Below are 23494 nucleotides of genomic sequence, written 5' to 3' on the forward strand. Positions count from 1 at the left end.
TACCTTTTTATATATTTCTATAAAAAGAAAATAAGTGCAATATAATGCAGAAAAAATCAAAAACCTTTAAGATACTGATGCAGGGCATCCATAAACAGATCACCATAATCCAGCCGAGGTAAGAAAGCAGATCGACCAATTCCAGTCAGTGAAAATACCCTAAATACTTGTAGGATGTTATAATTCAAGTTTAACCCGTTGAGCCTTTCAAAGCTTAGAAATCAATCTGAATAACGTCAAAGGCAGACTGGAGGTATTCCATAACACTGATTATTGAAGAATATGAACAATAAATGACTGTATCATGTGTAGAGATGTTAGGCAGTACTGGATACATTCTCACAAAGATTGTTTACTCATACTGAAAGTAACAGCTATCCCAAAATAATGCTCTTTGACACTGCGAGGAAGGTAGAGAAACACTAAACAAGCTGGACACACTAGTTTGGAAACCAGCTTACAGCATGTTCAGATGAACCAGTATTCAAAGTCTTTCTGTCGTGTTATAGTCTACTGTGGCAAAAGCTTTAGAAGAATCAATAAAAAGAGATGCACAACAGCTCCTGCAGTCCAGTGCTTGGTGAAATAATGTTGTTTACAACCTTAATAGCAGCTCTTATAGTTCTCTAAATCCAGACTGATAAGACAAAATATCGTTTGTGTCTGAAAATTCTTTGACTTGTTCGCTGACAAGCTTCTCAAGGACTTTGGCTAATTTAGAGCTAGTCCTTTAATAAAATCATTATTTGTTATGAGCATTTTTATTACCCCACAGTTCTTTACAGACTTTATTATCCTCAGTAGTCTGAATTTAGTGCCTTTCACTGCTCTGCAGGGCTATGAAAATGCCTGACAAACCACTGCAACTGAAAAAAGATGCATTTTAAACCTAAAAAGGCACCTTTTTAATAGAAAATGATCTTGCAGGAAAGCTGTTGCAGCATTTTCACCTGCAGGGAGATGCGAATAGTTGTTATTAGAGGTACTTGACTCCCACTCATGGTGTTCATCTTTGCCTCATATCTTGTATTCAATATATCTGTAACATTGACTCTCCTTCAGGTAATAGTGCTATATTAAAACTATATGGAGACACCTCTGAGACACATGCAATATACTGTCCTCAGTCTAATAATGTTGCACATCTTCAAGTTTAATATGCATTATTCATATTCTCCTTTAATTTGATGGCAGATGAGGGCTGGTTTGTTTTCCTCTGAGCCATAAAATGTCACATTCATCCTTCTAGTTACGAGTAAAACACTTTGAATTGATCGCAGGATGAAATTGAAATGGTTGTGTTTAACTGGATGGATATGGGGAGAGTCCATGACTATGCACGATGAGTCATACATGTCAAACACAGGAGTCAGAGTCACAAACAGAAAAAGTCGGATGGCTGGAAAATCTTCCGACGACACCCTCGGATCAGCTGCTTCAGAGCAGATCATGGCATCTGGTCTAAATACATGGTGTTAGATCTACAGAGTGATGAACGATGAGCTATGGACCAACCTGGCCACAGACAGCATGGCAGGAAATGACTTCAGCATTCAAATGGATGCTGACACAACATCCATTTAAAACTCGTCCTGGTTGAACTCTCACAGACGTAAGCTTTTTAAAGAAGCCACAACAGCATCTAAAACACAAACGGGTCAACTTCTTTTTTGCATGGTGTTGTCATTTCTCTTCAGCTTAGAGGATTTATTCAAACTCTGAGAAAGTACACGCAGGATTTTCTGATCACCTTACCCTGAGTACGGTTAGATTCTGAGTAAGAAAGAATCTGAAGAAGCTATGTGTGGAGAATTCTGTTGTAGATAATCATGTGGGAATATTTTCAGGATCCTTGGAAACGCATGGCTAATTTAAAACACATGGTCTGCAGAAGCTGCTACTTGGAACACAAATATGAGCTGCCTTCCAAAAATAAATGCATTTCTTTTAAATCAACTTCACACATATGAAATGTATTATTTTTTATTATATTCATTCTATTTCTATTTTATAATTGGATCTGTATTTAATTTATCTGACCTATCTACACACTTATATTTTTAATAATTTACACATTCAATGCAACTTCCTGATTACAATGGATCTACAAAATCATAAAACATCTGATTCCAGCTTATCTGGGAGTGAAAAATCCAGTATCTCACATTAAAAATCTAGAAGTTATTTTAAATGTACATACGTGTACATTTACATGTGTGTAGTAATGCTGACCACCTGAACTGACTCACCTCATCATACAAACTGAAGTCCCATCCATTAAGTCAGGAAGCTAGAAAACAAGTTACCCCTTTTTCTTTTTTTTCCTTCATGTTCCCCCTGCAGTGTCTCCACGTAACCCAGGGTATACTGCATTTTGACAAACACAGCAAACTTGGGGGGGGGCATCTTATTCAGCATTTATATCTTCATAAAAATAACTGTGTTTTTTGTTTTAAGCATTTCATAAAAGCCACTGGACTGAAATGGTTTCAGAGGGACAAGGTTTGTTTGGACTTGGAATAATGGTGACATTCTTATAGACGAGGAACCATATGTGATGAGAGTTTCTAAGACAAAGGGGTCTAATAAAAAAAGACTGGAGATGGGCACAATAATCACAGTTCAGCAGAGAAGGGGTACAATATCGACATGAGTTATTAATCTGACTGTAGTCCCTTAAAAATCTAAACAAGGGTTTGAATAGTATATTTTTATCAGGTAAAAAAACATCCTCTGAAGATGTGAAATTCAGGGAGAAAAATTAAACCTGCAACAGATTTTTGATGGAAATGAAAAGAACAGCTAATAAAATACTGTGATGTTGTTTTTAAAAATCTGAAAAAAACCTGAAATAAAAAAATTTTAATATTTAACATCAAAATGTTTGTTAAATTCAAGACAATCAATTTGAATAAATTCCAGTTTAATTTAAGTCATGCTTGTTACTTCTCGACATTCAGGAGGATGCTTGCATTCAGTTTCTGTCTGAACCTAAACAAAAGCATTTAACAGTTTAGGAATTTTGTTTATCGAAGCCTAATTTTAGCTCTTTTTTTTCTTAAATGTCAGCATGTTAATGAGCTGGTTGCTGGTTTGACCTTCTTGTTTGGTCTGCATTCAGCTGTGAAGAAGTTAGACTGTATGGTTTAATGAGTCTGTGTAGCTTGGGGAGTTCCAGCCTGGAAAAGGTTAAAGACTCGATCCTGTGGAGACGCTAGCTGCCATTAGACTTTTAATGAGGCCTACATCTCTCTAGTTTGTGGCTTTGAAAGAAGTTGATCATAATCCTGGCTCTGAGGAGAAGACTTCCCAGTGTTTTAGGCTTCCGTTTTGTTAAATTTTCCTCATAATCTTCATCCCCTATGACATGGTTTCATCTGCAAGCTGTTAAATATTTGGAGGCTTACTACCATCAACAGTCTGGATGCTCCTTTTTGCTCTTTGCTCCATTTCTCCCAACAAAGATCTGGAAGACTAATTGGTCTGACGGTCCAGGTTCCAGGTTCCCTCCATGTGATGGTCTTTCCCATCACATGGAGGAAACCCATCACAAAAACATATTCGTTTAGAAACTAACAGTCATACTTCCAGGTGCTGCAGACTGTCTAATAAGCCAGTGCTTCTCAAACTCTTTTGTACTCTATTTGGAGGAATTTTTAAGCCAAGTACCCCTAAACCAGGGGGGTAATTTGCATTTTAGGTCCTTTTTGTTCCATATTCAGCATCGTCTGATCTTCAGTGGGTCAGACCAGTAAAATAACAGTATAATGAGCTATCATTAATAAAAACTCCTAATTTCACTCTTTGTTTAGAACGAGGATGTACAAATGCCTTCTGAATTTACATCTAATCTATTCTTTTATAAAACATTAGGAATAACCTTAAACCCTGGGGGGAGGGAATAAACTGGTAATGGAAACAGCTACATTTAAAAAATTTCTCAAAAATCGCTAAAAGGTTTTCACACTCTCGTGAGGTGGTTTTACAGGCGTGTTGATATAGAAGTATCACAAAAGCGTAATGGAAACACGTTCTGCATTTACAAGTCACGGACGTGCCGTAGGGGGTTACGTGGCCAGTTCATTTGATATAAAAATGGCGGAGGATGAACTGAGGAGGACACGGAAATGTTTTAAAAATAATTAAAGAGAAAAATATAACCTTGAGTTTGACAAAAAATTAGAAATCTCCACCGCCTTCAAAGTGGAGTATTGTGGGATGAGATTTTACGAGAATTGTGGGTTACACACTAAACACCATTCAATGGAAACACCTGCAAATCGTAACTGTACTTTTAGAAATATTACTTTTATTTTGCATTAAACTGTGATGGAAATTCAACTTCTTTCACTCTTAACCTCTTAAATCAAATCAAATCAAACTTTATTTATATAGCACTTTTCATACATAAAAATAGCAACTCAAGGTGCTTTACAGAGAGTAAAATCCCCCAGAACCCCAACCCAAGAGCAGCAAGCCCACCCCCCACCCCTTCCCATCAAACACACACACAACACAGAGGGTAAAAGCAAGTTAAAAGGACCAAGGAAACGCTGTCATAAATTCTGGGGTCTAGTGGTGTGGGGAACCACTGAGATAAAACACTGTAAAACCAAATCTAAAATAAAATAAAATAAGAGAACCTGTGAAATAAGAGAATACAAAATGATAAAACAAATACATAAATGATAAATAAATAGAAGCTGAATACAGCCTGTGTGTTAAGAATAAATAAATGAATAAATACAATAGTAATAATAAAAGTAATGATTAAAATGCTAAACTAAAAAGGTGGGTCTTGAGTCTGTTTTTAAAAATATCCCCTCACGTCCTCAGGCAGGCTGTTCCACATACGAGGGCCGTAGAAATAAAAGGAGGACTCGCCGTGGGTTTTTGTTTTTACTCTGGGAACAGTTAAAAGGCCAGTACCAGAGGACCTGAGGGGTCTAGTGGGCTCATAAGATAAAAGCAAATCAGATAAATAAGGTGGGCTAAGACCATTAAGAGACTTAAAAACCAATAAAAGAATCTTAAAATCAATTCTGAGGCTAACGGGGAGCCAGTGCAGAGACTTTAAAATTGGTGTAATGCAATGTTAACATATGAAGCTGAATGACAGTTCTGGATGCAGGTCCAACTGAGGGATCCAGGATTACTTTAATGATTTTAATGATATTCTGCACTGTAAAGGAAGAAAAATGCTAAACTATATTTGTTATGGGTGATCTCTTAATACTAAAAAAATCAATTGGCCAGCTTTTCAAACTAACAGACCTCCTTTTTCTGCTCCTTAGAGCTTTGTTGTGGATGTTGAGCTGTTTTAAACTAACTCATCTCTAGTCCAGGTTCTCCTTTAAAGGTCAGGTATAAGATAAGAAGGGATAAAAGAAAAGATCCAGCACTCATCACTATGTCTCTTAAATGATTCAGATCCATTGTGTGCAGTTGTGTGTGAGTCACTGCATCCTGAGCATCTTGGTGAGTGTTTCTCTCTTTGGTGTTCGTACATCTTTGTGAAGGAGACTGTGCTCACAATCGTGACGAATCGTGACTGTGCAGATTGTCACTGTGTGTGTGTGTGTGTGTATAGGTGTGCTCATTACTCGGCTAAAAATAAGGCTTTTGTCTCTGGGAAAAGTAGAGTTTGAGCATGAAGACAACTTCTTTTCTACCTGATTTAAAATTAATAACTCTGCAGGAAGTTCAAAGACAAAAAGCACTCGACCACCGAGAGATGAAGATTTTCTGGTATCCTGCAGGGAGAGTTATTACAGAGGAACCCCTACTGTTACCATAAGTACTCAAATATTAAGACATTTAGTACATAAATAGGCAAAAATTACATCCAAAACAGCATAATAAGGTCAGTACATATTTATTACCTGATTTCCCATTGGGTTGTACAAATATCTTTCTTTTTCTTTGTCTTGGTTAAAACATCAGATTGTCCTTATTCATTCAGTTGTAGTACCTGGCAACATTTCCTGATTTGTATGAATGTGAAATGATTAAACTAATCTGCAGCATCTGCAATCAAAGTGTAAATTGACGTCCACATTCCGCTTAAGGCTCACCTTCTTGATAGGACTAATCCTCTAAGAAACTGCAATTTCAGCTGTAATTTGCTATTTAGATGCAAATTCTCCTCCCTGTTGTTGTGCTCTGCCTTTTATTTAAAAAACAGAGCAAAGAAATATGAGTTTCAGCTCAAACTTTAGTGTCAGTGGATTCGATAACATGCACAGATTTGGAACAATTATCTTATTTCCAGAAAAATCCCAATAATTTTTAACCTCTCATGTTCAACAAGCCTCGACAGTAGGGCTTTTCAAATGTCTCCTGAACATAAATGCTTTTAGTAAATTCTGAATAAAATGTGTTTTCCTTGTCCATCGTTAAGAAAAAGATATTCTTTTCCCACCTCAGTCACATTCTCAGGGTGTACCTGCCCGCTCTGATGCACCCACAAGGAACGAGATGATATTAACATGTAGTAACAGACCAGGAATCTCAGTATTTTTTGTGTTTTTCAGCACAGGAAGATTTTTTGATTAAATATGGAACTTTATACTGCGACTGTATACATGCAGTATGTATACTATACACAGAATATATAATTCCCAACCACACTAGCTTGAGGTTGTAGCTCTAAAAGTGTAACTACACCCCCTACTTTTAGCATAACCCCACCCACTGCCGAATTTGAAAACTTCCTTAAACCCTTAGGGTTGGGGTGGGAGGTGTGGGATGATCAGGGGGCAGAGAGTGGACGGGTCAGGACACGCAGGCAGAAGTGACTGACAGACAGCAGATCAGCTCACTGGCAAGATGCAAAGTAGCTACGCCACAGAGCGGTGTTTGAGGTGGAAGACTTTCCCCACCTGAATCTCCTGAGCTACACATGAACCAGGTGGTCCTGAAGCGTATCAGTGTGAGCCGTTAGCGCTGTTAGCTGGCCTGTCAGCAGCTCCAGCAGCTCTGGAAAGCTGTGGGTTAGATGCATAATTTGACCTTCCCAAGTAATGGCTAATTTGTGGCTGTAGAAGCTTTTAAATAACTGCACCCAAGACTGCATTCACAACTAAACAGTTCAGGGAACTCTGATTGGATGGAGAATACCTTTCCTTGGTTTGCTTTAACACTGCACATTACCCAAGCGGTTCAAACCATTTGGACAATGTCATGCAATTAGAACATTTGGAGACAGTATTTGCCTAAACGAGTGCTACTACAAACTGGACTTTGTGTGTACCAAACAGTAAATGTGTCCTTAACCTTGTTGTTGTTTGCTTGCTCGCTGTATTAACATGCAGGGATTCACCCCAATGTCTCACAAGTGTGAACTGAATGTCAATTTTATAATATGCCAACGTTACATCCCCTTTTTCTCCAGGGGTCAATAGGACAATAACACAGACAAAGCAGACCAAGGATAAATAAAATACAATGTTCTTTATTAATAATGAAAACAAAAATGGGTTCCAAACACAAACAATCCTTCTCTGGTTATGGTTTAACTACAAAACAAAATAAACAAACCAAAAGTGTCCCTGTCGGGTTATTAACAATTATCTTTAACACTAATAAACAAACCAAACAAACCAAAAATGTCCCTAAAATGGGCTACACGCTCACAGGCGGAATACTAACAAACAAAATAAATACACGCTCTCAGGCGGACTTCTAATAATCAAAAGAAAACCAAGCTCTCAATAAACCAAACACAAAACCTCCTTATTTCAGGCAGGGACGGTACTCAAACCCAGAACACAAAAGGAATTAGTTTTACATCCTAATCTCCAAAATCCACACAGGAAAAGTCTTTGAACCATACAAGCAGAAATCTCTGTCAAACTGGCATGCATGTGTCCCGCTGTCCACAGCTGCCACGAATGATGGTGATGATGACTCCTTAAAGGAGGCCTCTCCTCTGGATTGGGTAGCTGCTTAGGGAGTGACGCGCAGGGTGACCAATCATGAAGCAGGGGAGGCGGGTGCTGGATAGTCTCCACAGTCACTTTGAGTCCAGCACTTCCTGCAACTCCAGGTCCTCCTGGCTGATCAGCGGGCGGGCGTAACACCAACATGGTGGATGCAGCAGGGATGAAAGCCCAAAACAAATTTTGAATCGTGATTTTCAGAGTTTGGTTTTAATGTTCCTTTATTCTTAAAAATCTAAATGACTGTCAGGATGTTAGTATTGATGGTGCATTGATAGTGGAGTCAGCATTGCGTAGCAGACATGTTGTATGTATCTACCTCACAAGCAGCCAAAGGCGGCATATACGCAGCTTTCACTGCCAAACTTGAGCAGGACATCCAACATGCGAGCTGTCTGATACTGTTTAAGTCAGGTATGTCCAGCTCCGATCCTCAAGGGCCACATTCCTCAAATTTTAGACATTTCCAGCTCCAACACATCAAATTATTATTAAATGGCTCTCAGCAGCTTGTTAAGTTCTGCCCAAACATGTTGATCCATTAATCTCATTCAAGTGTGTTTTTAATGGTAAAATTGATCTATCATCCAGTTTCTGGCACATTTATCTGATCCTCGGATCTATAGACTGATGTAGAATTGTGTTTCTTTCATATTTGTTTGAACTTTGTTAAAAGTTCAGTGGACTGTATCCTAAACATTTTTTAAGTAACTGTGTGTTAACTGGAAACATAAATAAAAATATATGTGTTAAGTCCTCACTGTCTAGTTTCCGATACAGAAGCAGAAAGAAAACAAATTGGATGCCTTTCAGGACACATTGGTTTCAACCTTTGTCTGCTTCCTATAAAAGTCTCACTCCTGGATAAACGGATGTAGTCTTCATCCTCCCCTTTTATATCAGTTGGTTGGACCTCGTCCTGCACTCGCCTTCCTGGTCTCCTTAGAGCAGAATCAGCTCCTTCAATCCTTCAGCTGTCATGGGCACATAAAGAGAGCAACCCGATCGAAGTGCAGGTGTTAAATGGGTTGTGCTCTTTAGCATTCCAGAACGTTTTGAGGAGCCACCTGCCAACCTTCCTGTCGCTCTTCCTGCTCACCTTCGTCTCTTCGGAGGCCCGATCGATGGCTTTGTACAACAGGACAGAGATGAGTGGAAAATATTCACAGGCCCTATTGATCAGCCAACAAACAGTGGCAAAAGGCAGAACAAGGAAAGGGTGAGTGGGGGGATGAAGTGGGCTAATGTGGCATTGAAATAGGCTGTTATGAAGCAATATTGGCCCCGGAGCTTTGGACTGCGTGCACACATCCATACATTAATAAACGCACAAACACTCACTTCAAAACGCTGCAGGAAGCGAAGGCCCAGCATGCAGAATGCGGCAGGCGTGAAGCATCAATACTGTGATGAATTACCTTAATATCAGGATTGACTCGCGTTCAGGCTTGGCCTCTTCATTCTAATAAAGCCCTGAAATTGTCCACCTTAAATATACAGGATGGATGACAGTGGATGGTAAGTGAGGGAGGGGGAGTGGGGAAGTGGGGCAGAGATATTACAACGGAGAGAGAGCCTGAAATGCCAGCTTTACTTTAATGTTTTTATAACAAAAAATAAAGGTTTTTTTCTTTTTTGTCAGAAGAACTGACAGATTAGTGAAATTCTGCTGAGCTGTTGACAAAATCCTTTTTTCTTTTTTTTTTTTTTATTAAAATGAGACGTTTTCTGTCTGAAAAGAAGAAGAACCAACGTTTCTCTTTGTCTGTCAAAACTTATGCAGATGAGCAGAACATCGTGATGTTTGGACGGGAAACTGCTCCCAAAAGACAATGAGAAACTTTTTACTTATTTTTTAATAAATGTGGTTTTAATTTAGACAAGACAGCAAGGGTAATAATGTTTTCTGACTTTTACAAACGTGAAGCATAAATCAGGTCTTCTTCTGCCTCTGGTTCGGTGAATCTTGGTTGTAACGAGATGAAACTTCCAGCTATGGAATCTGTGAGATGTGAGCTTTTAGTAGAGGAGTCGTTTGTTCGTGTTCATGGGGAAACATCATCTGTGTTTATGTATTTTTTGGATTTTGTGTAGCTGCTCTTTTGATTATTATTGTTTTAACTGTGTTTGTTGCTCATAGAAATGGTTTTACTGAGCTGTTTGCTGAGAGTTCTGTTTGTACCACATATGTTTATAGTTACATCTACAGACCTGACGCTACACCCAGAAATGAGATGTTAACCCCTTAACTCCCGGTAGCGGAGGCTGCAGGTGCAGAGGTGTTAAACAGTCAAGCTAAGAATGTAAGATAAGAGAATTTATAGGCCAGAAATGTGGATAATGAAGCAGTGAAGGTGCATGGATGGAAGTTATTGTGCATATTGTGAATATTTCTCTCTCCTCACCATCTAGAAGCTGTGAGATTCTCATCCTGCTTTCTGTCTGTTCACCTGATGCTGATGTTCATCACATATTGTTCCTTCTGTGTTTAGAAGGAAGCAGCTTCACAGCTTTAAACTCATCCTGCTGACTTTTTACCTTTTAGTTAGTAAATCCTGAACATTTCATCCTTCTTTCTCATAAATGTTTGATTTTATAAATAAATATGAAGAAATATTTTAACTGTTACTGTTTAAAAAGAAAACTGCTGCTAAACCTGTTTATGTGTTTAGTGCAGGGGTCTGCAGCCTTTAAATCCAAAGACCCATTTTTTTCACTCAGCTAAATAAAACTACTTTAGAGACACAAATGTTACCAGACTTTTCAAAAAGGAAACTTAACATATATTTTTAATGAAGAGTCACCATAGAATATTTGTTATTTTTGAAGAACCACATTTTACTTCCATTTTTAGGTTTTAAAATGCAGGAAAACATAAAACCTTTATTAAATATGCATTCTTTTAAGGGATGTAGATATTTTTGGAAAATGATGTAAATAAAATAAAAAAAAAAAAGAAGTCTCCAGTTTCCAACCTAATGGCAAGAAAGATAAATTTAAAAAAATATATTTTAGCCACATATTTAGAGGCATTGTGGAAGGTCCAGAGAGCCACTTTCAGCTCTAGAGACTCAGGCTGGAGACCCCTGATGTCGTGTTAGTAAACCAAAATTTACTGCATTTTCTAGCTGTCGTGATACACAGCATATATATTTATATATATATATATATATATATATATATATATATATATATATATACATATATATCAGTGGTATATATAGTGACTGACCATGCATCTGTCGCTTGAGGTGGTCGAGATGGCGCCTTTGGCAGCTCAGGTCCAGCTCATTGCTTGAACCCCCTGATAGGGTACGTTTTGAAATGACAACCAGTTTAAACATCCCACTCGTGTTTTCAGTTATACCCTGTCTTGTGATTACCTCCATTGAGACATTTCAGTGAACAGGAATCATACTCTCAAATAAAACACAGTAATGATCATAAAGGGTCACATCACACACAGTAACCTTGGAAAAGTCCAAACCTTTCAAAGTGGGTAAATCTAGAGTGTGTCCTTTAATGTGTGTGGGCTCTGTTATATGCTGAGTCAGCACAAAGTTCTCCAAACTGTTCCTCAGGTCTTTAGTCCTGTTGTCCTGAGGGTTGTCTACATGGATGTTAAAATTGCCAACAATAATTACACAGTCAAATTATTTTTTGATTAGCAATTATTTTCTGAAATTGGCCTTCAGCTGAAGAGCCACATATTTAAAAGTGAAATTTCCAAAAGATAACTGCTTACACTGAAAGAATTTATTAAATAAATTTGCTACCCCTCCTCTCCTGTTCAGTCTATATATATATATATATATATAGTATCTCACAAAAGTGAGTACACCCCTCACATTTCTGCAAATATTTAATTATCTCTTTCCACGGGACAATACTGTAGAAATGATACTTTGACACAATGTAAAGTAGTTTGTGTACAGCTTGTTTAATAGAGTAAATCTACTGTCCCCTCAAAATAACTCAACACACATCCATTAATGTCTAAACTGCTGGCAACAAAAGCGAGTACACCCCTAAATGAAAATGTCCAAATTGGGCCCAAAGTGTCAATATTTTCTGCAGTGTACAAGCTGTACCCAGACTACTTTACACTGCGTCAAAGTGTCATTTCTGCAGTGTTGTCCCATGAAAAGATATAATTAAAATTTTTACAGAAATGTAAGGGGTGTACTCACTTTTGTGAGATACTGTGTGTGTGTATGTAGGTATATATATATATATATATATATATATAAGGATTGTAGATAGATTGCCTTGTAGCTGACACACCTTGTGACTCTCATCTCAATGGAGGCAGGAAGATGCTAACGAGCAGTCTTGCTAAGGAGCCTTATTTTAATGTTGGTATTTGTAAACACTGTTATGCAGGAAGATGAGTCAGTAAGCTGTTGTCGAAAATGAAAAGCAATCACTCAATAATGTATGACTATTATCCACTTATGGCAACAGATTTACGTCTGAAATAATTTAAACACAGTGCTGTGACAAAGAGAGCACGTGACCTGGAGGGCGAGTGGATGGAGGGCACATTTCTGAGAGAGGCAGGAGGGAAAATGGACACTATGAGTCAGGACTGGGGTGCAAAGGAAGGCAGGGGTGTGTAATAGTAGAACACAAGAGAGCAGTGAGAGAAAGGTATAAAGTGTTGGAGAGGACAAAGAGATGAGAGGAAAAAAGACAGGAAGGCTGAGAGCAGAGCGAGGCCGGCTGGCTGTAAACACTCCATCCTGTCTGTGTCTGTCTCTTAATGGCTCAGAAGGGTTTTCCTCTTCATGTCACGCTCTGCTGTGTTGGTGTTGTTATTATGGTGAGATGGAAAAAGCCGAACTGGAGGAGTGAAGAGGAGGCGAGAGCTGCAGACGGTGAACTCCTGATGCGGTGTTGGGAGTTTGAGAAGCAGCACGGAGGCGATGTGGAGGCGTACGGAACAGCCAGGCAGGAAATCACAAGCAGAAGCCGAGTACACATGGTGAATAGTACTTACAATACTACAGCACATTCTGCTGCACTGCAGGAGGTCACATCTCCTGCAGGGATATCACCACGGGATATCCAGGAATTACTGCATGGAATGTGAACACGTATGTGGACGATGAAAGGTGAATATGCTGAATTTGTTTATGGAGAGCGAAGAAAATTATTTCTCCCAGACATGGTGTCAGTCTGACTTTACAGTATTGAGTACTTCACATCCCTGCTGCAGTTATTTTGTGCTGATTCAGCAACCAAAGACTGAGGATTCCAAAGAATCGGCTTTCAGGAGAAGTCTTGGATTATTTGAGAATCTGTTTCTGAATATTATTGTTGATTAAACTGTGTGAAACATCAGGACTTTAAGCCCCAATGCTGAAATTTTTGCTGAAATTGGCTAATTCAGCATCCTACCTCTCCAACTCTCTCCAGCCAGTGAAAGTCAGTCTGGTGTTGACTTGTTTAATCTCTTGCTCTGTCCATTTCTTTCTTCTTTTCCTTACTTCATCTGATGATGTATTCCAGAGTTTCTTTGCTGAATCGGCATGGTACCCACACTTACTTAGAACATAAGGAAAACAAACTAACAGCTATCACAGTTATGTTTAGTGTTATTTACATATTGCATACATGGTAAAAAGATATAAATGATCACAAGGGAGACTCAGGGATGTTTCCTTGTGAACGGGTTAACTCGAATGAGCTCCGTTAAATCCCCTTGTGAGCATGCGCAGTGAGACAGTTGATCCCAGAGTAACGCATCACTGTGAAAACAGGCTTAAACAATCTCTTATATTGTACTTAATTGTATAAACAAATTATTTTAACCGTTTCAACTCAGTTTTTACCGTAAGTAATGAATGAATCATTTTTACATATTTCCCAACACAAATAAACAATATCTCACCTCCTCAGTAAGAGGGCATATTACAGCTTATCACATTACCTTTCACATCATGTTATATAGCTATTTGCAAAAAAATAAAGAGGCACATTCAATATTAATACTCCTAAGAGCATGCTCAAAAACAGGATTTCTGGGAAAAAGTGAGATAATATTAATAAGAGCCTCAACCACTAAAATATGTTCTGTGATTGTGAAACAAAACTTGCATGTTGTAAACTACATCCAGCCAAATGAGGTGGACAGTCTGCTGCCAACATGTGGCAGGCAGTAAAAGTAAATGCTAGACGTAAGCTTTGGTCGTACCCAGCAGAGCGTCGTAGACTGGAGGCTAGAGCGTCTAGAAGTGAAGGTGGATTTGTTTTTATTTTATTTTATTTTCACAATTCTTTTTCAGTGTTGTCCCAATTTCTGTCAAGACAGTCTCTATTTCACAGCTCTGGTGATTAAACAGATTAAGTCTGAATGTAAATGGCCGGGAGTAAAAGGTGCATTTTTGATGTTTAAATCTGTAACTATGTTTAACCTAAAGCCTCTAAAACTGCATCAACCACATCTGACCTCACCGGCTAAATCTGCTCCCTCCGACCTCTGCTGGACAACCTATGAGAGGGCTATCAGAGGTATCCTGGGATTTGACTTTATCATTATTAGCCTGTATCATGTACAAAAAGTTAGGAAAAAAAACAATAATTTGATGAGTTCTGGCAGAGGTGAGGCAGACTAACAGATGATCCATCTTTCTTCCTTGAAGGCTAACTGCTCTTCCCTGCAGCTTAGTCCTCTTGTAAGAGGTGAAGTTATGAATTAAGCCTGAGCCGAGGTGACTTGTAGGCCAGCAGCTTATCTCTTGTGAGTTGAAGCAGCTTAGATGTACCTGCAAAGCCCCTGGATGTGAAACCTATTCATCACTTGGCTCAGCAGCAGTTTATCTCTTTATTTCACGAGGCAGAGCTGCGATGAATCAAGTCTTGTTCATCTAAAACTATTTCCATATAATGCTTTTATTCAAAGTTCCTGGAAAATAAATGTCCAAAAACCAGTAGTTGGATAAGGACAAAACTGAGTAAAAAGTTGATGATTAGTGATTATTTTGCCATAAATGCCCCATATTTTATGCTATAATGTGGAAAAGAAAAAACAAAATGTTTCATAAAAATGGATAATTTTTTGCTTCTAGAGATTTTGTAGCTAAAGTCGGCCATTTGGGACTCCAGGATTTTCTGGGATTGTAAATGTGTCTTCCAGGTAAAATGTGGAGTTAGCAGATAAGTGCTGCCACTGTCCCTCCTGTCTGATCAGGAACGGCTGTTCCAGTCTGACACCGACGGCCTTCTCTGCTCTGTTCTCAGTCTAAAAACTGAATGTTGTTGGAGAAAATCTGTAAATATTGTATATAGTTAAAACCTACTTATATAAAACCCAATAAGATGACAGCTTGGCTCATACAGGATGAAATTCTGGTCTTAATGTTGACCAAACTCAAATTTCTGCGATAGAAGATCATTATATTACCAAAACTAATCGTAGTTGTCTATAAAACAACTCATTTACAAACAGCTGGCAGTGAATTTGATTGAAGACGGTCTTGTTTATTATTATTATTATTATTATTATTATTATTATTATTATTATTATTATTATAGAAGAAGATGGGGAGGCATATTCTTTTAATACAGACTCTTAGACCTGGTCCACACATAGAAATTACTGGTCTGTTTTTTTCCTAATTTTACACCTTCACAACCAAGGACAGCAAATGCCCAGTTATCTTGAGTCTTATAAGATTTTCCTGTAAAATGATCATTTAGTCTGAGGTGTGTTAAGAGCAAATTCGTCCCAACAATTGCCTCTGAAACAGGTCGTGGCCGACAGTCGGAAGTATTGAACATGTTCAGTATTTACGACCAAAAATCGTCACGTGTGTGAGGAAAGCCGACGACTCCTGAGTTGTGACTGTGTGGATTGTGACATGAAACAGAATTTAGCCAATCAGAGAGCGAGTTGACTGGTGAGCAAGGAAGGATATAAAGTTTGTCTGTTATGTTTTTTCACTTCTGGATTTTTCTGTTAACAATAGTCCCAAGACCACCATCATTCTCTCATCTTGTACATCCTCTTCCATGCTGGGTTCGTGTTTTCTGGTTGTTGCTATGGTTCTTCTTAGTTTTTTACTGATCATGTTTGATCACGACAGATTTCCGGCTCGGAGGACTAGATTCTAGATCGGTTGTGGGACAGAACTGTTATGTGTGTGTTGTTCTGTGATGAGATTATCCGAGCACACCACACACAGTATGATCAAAACTGTTAAATGCCTGAACTCTGACAAAAAATCTCTTTAGATAAAAAAATCCTTATGTGTGTACCAGGCCTTAGCCTGCTGAGAAAACACAGCAGCATCTATGGGTGATTTGAGACATCAATCAAAAGCTAGCAAGCGGGCACCATGTGTTCATGGGTTAATGAAAAAACAGCATAAAGATTAAAAATGACACTTTCTGTTGGACTTTCAGAACATGACTGCTAATGTTTTGTTTCTCTTTCAGATCTCGATCAGTGGACGACTGTGAGGCTTCATTAGTAAGTTGCCTGATTTTGATCATCTGACAAAGTCTTAAAATGTCTGGCATCATATCAGATATGTAAGGAAAAGAATAGCTGAAATCATGCAACCTTTTAAACTTACGGGAATAACAGAAAAGGAGCTGTTAAAGGTGTAAACATGTGATTATACTGTATTTGTTCTTTTTTTTAGTAAGTTTAGCGTGGTTTAGTGTCCAGGTCTGAGTGCACTGACTGATTAATTGACTGATTGATTGATTTCTGAAACCAAAGGGTAAAAAAGTATTCCGAAGGATAACATACTCAAGTATAAATAAAATCCAGCATGGTCCTTGGTGTTAAAAAACAAAAACAACAAAGAGAAGAGGAAGAGAGCCTTACTGTACATGGACATGCAGAGTATAAAATCACATATAAACAAATCACATAACATAAATACAAAACGCCAGTAAAAGCTCATCACACTTCACTTAACATTCACCTTGTTCCATAAAAATCTCTTAACCAGGCTTTTAAAATTTCTCTGTGATGTTACAAGTTTTATGGAGGTTGGCAAAGAAATTCATCCCATAATACCAGTTTGAAAAAAAAGTTACTAGCTGCATCATTAACTGCACATTAGCTGCACTAAACAGGAATGGCTACCAGCCCTTGCAATATGATTGTGCTGTGTGTGAACCATGATCATATAAGAGCATAAAAACTTTGAGACATGTAACTTCATTACAGGAAAATCCAAGCCATTTGTCCTAGGAAAGAAAAACTTTAATTTGCAGACACATTAAACTAACACTTTGGAAGCAATAAATTCCCCAGTAAGTGACTGATCCAATGTTAACCTCAAATATGTCACACTTGATTTAGCCACTGCTTTACTTCCATTACACGTGGCCACTAAAGCATTAGATTTTGCCAGTTTTCTTTTTGTTTCAATTAATATAGACTCAGTCTTACCCAGAGGTATAGAGAGCTTATTATTGACCAGCCAATGGTTGACTGACTCAAACTTTTTTCCAAGAGTAATTTCATTGTCGCTAACATCACTCCCTGGGACAAGTAAAACAGCATCATCGGCATACATAAGTAATTTACACTGTGTGGCAGCTGACATATCATTAATATAAACCAAGAAAAGCTGAGGCCCCAGGATAGATCCTTGGGGTACCCTAGATGTTATGCCCAATGGTCCTCTCAAAATCATAGATTTGAGTCCTGCCTTTGAGGTATGATGAAAACCATTTCACTGCCATCTCACTTAAAACCCATGGATGGGGGATTCCAGTCATTTAACTGTTAGGGATATTGATCCATTTCAAAGTTTGAAAAAAACAGATTAAACCATTTCTGGTATAAAACTTCTGCTTGGCTCAAAAAGTGGAAATAAAATGTAAATAGGATGTAAAATGGCTATATTTCATATTTAGATCCCTTAAATGCGCATTAAGAACGTTTAACATGTGAAAAACACCCTTGCAGTAAATGTTGCTAGAAATGGTTAGTAATTGAATTAATATAAAATAAACCATTTTTTATTTAAATTTTTTGTGGTTTCTAATTCTTGGGATAATGAAACATGCTGTGGGTTAAATTGATCAATGCAGGAAAAACTTGGCTGTTGCTGGTAAACAATTATGTCCATGATGAGACACATCACATGTTTGAAAATTAATATATATATATATATATATATATATATATATATAATTAACTAATTGTATTCAGGATAAACTAATATGTCTTCGAAGCAACTTTACCTAATGATTTCCATTTAGAATTGTTGGTTTGGAATTACATAAGACAATATTTGGAAGGTAGAAGTGGAAGGGTATTGTCTATTTGAAGACACATGGTGGAATAGGTTGTCATGAGCATCACTCTCAGCTGAAGGAGAAAGTTTAGACTGATACAGCTCTTTGCAGCACTTCTAATATATTTGTAGAAGTATCCCTGCTTCACTCTGCTGTCAGAGCCACTTTTAGAACTTTAGGGTGTTAAGAGATTTCCAGCACTGCTCGGTTTAAATGTAGATTTGCATTTTTATCCCTTTTTCATCTTCCTCGTCGTCTGTCAGCATCATTTCTCTGAAAGTTTTCGAAGCACTTTTCAAATATTTGACCACACATGAGGGAAGGAGATGCACAGTTAAAGTCAGAAAGCTGTCTGGTTTATAACTTTTTCATTTATGATCTGATTCTTTAGTTGCTTTTTCCAAACACTGTTTACTGTAATTCCAACTCCCACCACCTCAGTGTACAGAGAGAATAGAACATTACAAGCTCTGCTCAGGCTTGTTAGCTGCACAGGTGGCAGGTAGAGTTACTGTAGCAGCAGATCTGACTGCCACCACTGCCTGCTGTGAGACTGTGTGTTTTCTTTGGCAGGGCTCAGACATTAATGTATAATCCTAGAAGTTGGAGAGCCATTTTGGCTGCCTCCAGGGAGCTGAACGGAAAAAAATGCCATGCAACTGAACTGATGCACCAAACTTCTTTATTATTTACCTCCCGGCATCCTGCTGAAGGATGCAGACCCACAAAACATTGTTTCTTTTCTTCAATCTTACTTTACAATGTCTGAAAAGACCAAGTTTGTAATTTATTGTCTGAGTTTGGAAGAAATGCCTAGTTTAAACTCATGAATTTCAAAGCAGGAACCTTTTCCAGGAGGCAGGATTATCTTCCAAGGTGTAAATAAAAGAAACGCTTTAAATATGAACAGACATTAAGTTCATCCAGTCTGAACTGTCTATGCCAACTAAAGGATATCATTAGAGATTACGGCAGGGTTCAGTTGCCCATCTACCCATTGCTTTTGCCCACAAGGTAGCTGCAAAAATGCATGACTAGAATCATTTTTTTAGCTCCTTGAAAATTTCCAAGTAGCTGTTGGTCAAAATACACCTGGGGTGGAATATTGTTAAAGGGTAGCTGCAGATCATGAGGTCAACTAGAAAACTGCTGTCTGGTCACATCTTCTTTACTCTATATGTTCAGGTGTGTTTGGCTGTGAGTCTCCCATTATCCCCAGTGTATTCCCCAAGCCACCTTCCTTTGGTTTGCTTTGCTTTCACACTGCATTTCATTAAACCAGACTGAACCATCATGCAGTTATAATAACTGTTTGCTAGCGGGTGATAGTTACTGAAAGAACAATTGACCATGAAGAAAGAAGAACATGCAGCTCATTGATTGGGCAGGACTTAAACCAAGTTTCTCACCACAAGTAAACAATGGAGCAACATGAAGTTTATGTTATCTTTGTTTCTTCTTTTTACTTTGGTGTTCAAACCCAATGAGATTTTTACGAAAGTCTGTCCAGGATGAGCAGCAGTACCACTCCAAACAAGCCGTACCATCCATGAACGTGAACCAGGGTTTGCTTAATGTGGGCTAAATAGCACCAGTGTGAATTTACCCTTGGTCAGTTAAAATCACATTGATTGTGAAAGCTTGAATAAGGACAACTGCACTTCAGATTCTTGGCTCTTGAAGATGTTTCCCTTTTCATCTGAAAGTCATCAAAACCAGTAGGTAGGGAGTTTTAATTTACCAGCATTAAAAATGATTCACAAGAGTCAATGAGGTCACATGGTGTCAATAAAACTTGTTACTTGTTACGTGAACTTTGTTCTTGATCTTGAGGGCCAAAAACAAAATGGCGTCACTTTGTTCTCCTGATTCGGAAGTTTCGCTGCTTCTTTTTGACACATCAGCCGAGCAGAACGATTTTCTCGTGAGGTGTCCAAGAAGAATTTTGGTTGGAAATTTGACATTAGAATGGTTGACAAATAAATGGGTGGAGTAGAAGGTTGTCACTTGAGCATTTCGTTCATCCCTACAATCTGTTAAATCTCTTACGTCACACTGCATTTTACTCAATCAAACCAAACCAAACTGTCTCGGCAATGTCATGGTTACAACAGCTGCCCACTAGAAGAGAATAGTCCCACAAATGACTGCTGACCAACAAGAAAGGAGAAAATCTGGCTCATTGACTGACCAGGACTGAAAATGGCTTTTTCATCGCAAGTAAACAACGGATTAACCAGGGTTCAAATTACGGGGGAGCTAAGGGGAGCTCAGCTCCCTTGAAAGGCACAGGAGCTCCCCTAAAGACATTCAACTGATACCGTGAGGGGGAGCCCTAAAAATAGTTCACTTTAAGGTTACATTTCATTTTTCAAAAAGGAATGTGTCTTGAAAAGAATAGCACTGATTTGTCAACTTTGTGTTTTATTTATTTAATTAAATCCTCCAAATCCTTCCTTCATCACCGTGGACAGCAGTGTTCTTTGTTTGAAGGGTGTTGTGAGCGTCCATACAAAAAACACTTCATATGCTTTCTTTTATGGCTGTTAAAAGAACTTTCTGTCCCTGTTTCTGATTAAAGAAGCTGCACACATTAGCAGTAGAGGGTTTTTTTTGTTTATAGTAACCATATTTTTGACCGCGCTATGCGCACTAATATATGTGCATGTGCACATGATGTGCAAAGTCACAGTGCATGCCCAGCAAAGGCTCCCCCAAAAGCTCCGGTGTAATTTGTGCCCTGGGAGCAACAATAAATTTATTCAGTTTGGGGTTTCTGTTTTTACTTTGGTGTTAAACCTGAATTTGTTCAGTAGGAGTAGCTGGAGAGGCAGCAGACGAGAGTTCATGTTTGGAGAACATCCCCTTGAGTTTCTGCAAACCGACCTTAAACGTGTTAATGTTCCTTTAATGCTTAAAAGCTGAATCTCCTCACCAGCTGGTTAGAAAGCCTTTTCGGTGAGAAGTGAAATATCTTCAAGAACAAAGAAACAAAAGTCCAGTTGACTTTAACTCTTTTGATTACTGTGACCTGGATGACTGAGGATCTACAGTAGTAAAACAGCTGTGTGGAACATTTACAGGTGTTGTTGCGGAAACAGCTGACTAAGCTGCTGTTTTTTCTTTTTCCACCAATGTGTGACTAAAATAAGACTAAAATGGTAAATGGACTTGTACTTATATAGTGCAACAGGAGGTCCAATAAGCACTGGTTCCAACCAAGGTCTGCAGAATAGCATCTCTGAACACACAACATGTCTAACCTTGAAGCAGATGGGCTCCAGCAGCAGAAGACCACACCAGGTGCCTCCTGCCAGCGAAGAACAAGAAACTGAGGCTACAATTCACACACACTCACCAACACTGGACAATAGAAGATGGAGAAACATTGCTGGTCTGATGAGTGCACATGCTTTTATAAATCTGAAAGTTTTTGTGCATTTTATTTCCTTTTTTCTCTGTAGTTTGCTTTGTTATGCACAGTTTTATGCATGAGGCCCCTGATCTCAGTCCAGTAGAGCAGCTTTGGGATGTGGTGGAACGGGAGATTCTCATCATGGATGCAGCCGACAAAACTGCAGCAACTGTGTGATGCTGTCATGTCAATATGGAGAAAACCTCTGAGGAAGGTTTCCAATACCTTGTTCAATCTATCACACCAAGAATTAATGTAGTTATTAAACGGGGTTTAACAAGGTACTAGACAATGGACCTTAAAAGGCAAGCCGTGGATGTAAGAACAAGAGACTCAAAACTGAGCGAGTTAAGTGTTTTGGGGTGCTAGAAGACATGAGTCTTAAAGAGATTCTTGAAAGTCAAGCTGACAATAACAGTCTGTGTTGGGACTGCTTGTGTTTAGGGATGACTGCACCAGACGATGTTCCTGAAAGGAACACAGTGACTGCTGCAGACCTAGAAGTCACTGCATGCAGCATTCATTACTTGAATTAGATCTGGGCAGCCAGGGGAGGTCAGTGAGTAATGGAGTGATGTGTGCACTTATTGGTTGGTCAAACAGTAAACACGGCGCCACGTTCTGCACCATTTGTGAGCATTTTGCCGTGTGAGCAGAGGGCACAGCAGTCAAGTCAGATAACATACAGATGGAGGGTTCAAAGCAAACTGAACGAAAGAAAAATCCCTTTTGTTGGAGAGTTTTGATCTTTAATGGCTACAATTTGGCTGTTCTCTATTTCACACTGCTGCTTTAACACAGGAATTCTCTGACTTACAGACCAACACATTAACCTTCAACATGTCTGTATTTAATGAAAAATTTGTCAACAGGAGACACTGTTCACCCTCTAACAGCTGGGCTCTCACTTAACTTCTGACATGGACACATTCATTTAAACAGCTGACAACCCATTAATGAAACATCATGCGATAAGCTGGGATCTAATCAGAAGTTAATTAACAGCTTCAAGTATCACTATGGATTGGTTTAGATTTGGAGCCATTAGAGATGGAAGATTGCCGTTGAGCTTTAGTTAGATTTCCATCTGCTATGCAGCCCTGGTCTACAGGCTCACTTTCTTTCTCCTTGGGAAATAATGGCCTTTAAGTTCACTGTCAAACTTTGGGAGCTCTTTCCAGAGAAGACAGGTGCGATCAGATGTGACTGAACTTACAAGCAGGACTCAAACCCCGTCTGCAGGTGCTTTCTGACTTTGACTTTTAATCCACAATGACGCTTCAGCCGAGAAGCCGACATCACTGCAATCCAATTAATCTTTCTGCAGGCTGGAGGCTGCTGAACCACCCTCCCGAGAACTAGGCTTTTGTTCGAAACTGTGGGGCTGCCCAGCTTAATAAAAAGTTGTAGGATTTTTACATTTTTAATAAGACCCTTTCCTTGCAGGTTCCTTTATAGAATATTAAGGAGAGGTGGTAAAGGGGATAAAGACAGATCCTTCCCGGCTGCTCGATGGCTTTAGTCCTGCATACAGACACACAGTCACATCAGATTTAGCTGCTGCTCTAGTGAGTTTGGGGACATTTAATCAAGAGTTGGAACCAAACTTGGGCCTGCAAATTAAACAATATTGAGCGAAGTGCAGCAGCAGGGAGACGAGTCCTGCCTTGAGGACAACCTTCAGATGTCATGCCTGCAGAAGCGTCTCTGCATGCTCAACCACGATATCAGAGCTGCTAACATCAGCCACTGTACGCCTGCGGTGGGGTAGCTGAGAGCTACCTCACCTCACCAACCTTCTCTTGATTAGAAAAGCAGTGACATTTTGGTGAAATGGGCTGTTAAACATTGTTTAACGCTGCGTTAAAACGTGGTG

General features: G+C 38.8%; 1 long non-coding RNA gene across 1 annotated transcript in view; it reads left to right on the forward strand.

Annotated features, from left to right (window-relative positions):
• Window positions 1-23494, forward strand: part of LOC121646076 — a 314450-nt gene that overhangs the window by 95374 nt on the left and 195582 nt on the right. Inside the window, exon 4 of the long non-coding RNA XR_006011554.1 lies at window positions 16380-16413. This is a non-coding gene — a long non-coding RNA (uncharacterized LOC121646076). The remainder of the gene's footprint in view (window positions 1-16379; window positions 16414-23494) is intronic.

Source organism: Melanotaenia boesemani, chromosome 9, assembly GCF_017639745.1.
Source record: "Melanotaenia boesemani isolate fMelBoe1 chromosome 9, fMelBoe1.pri, whole genome shotgun sequence".
Taxonomy (NCBI): domain Eukaryota; kingdom Metazoa; phylum Chordata; class Actinopteri; order Atheriniformes; family Melanotaeniidae; genus Melanotaenia; species Melanotaenia boesemani.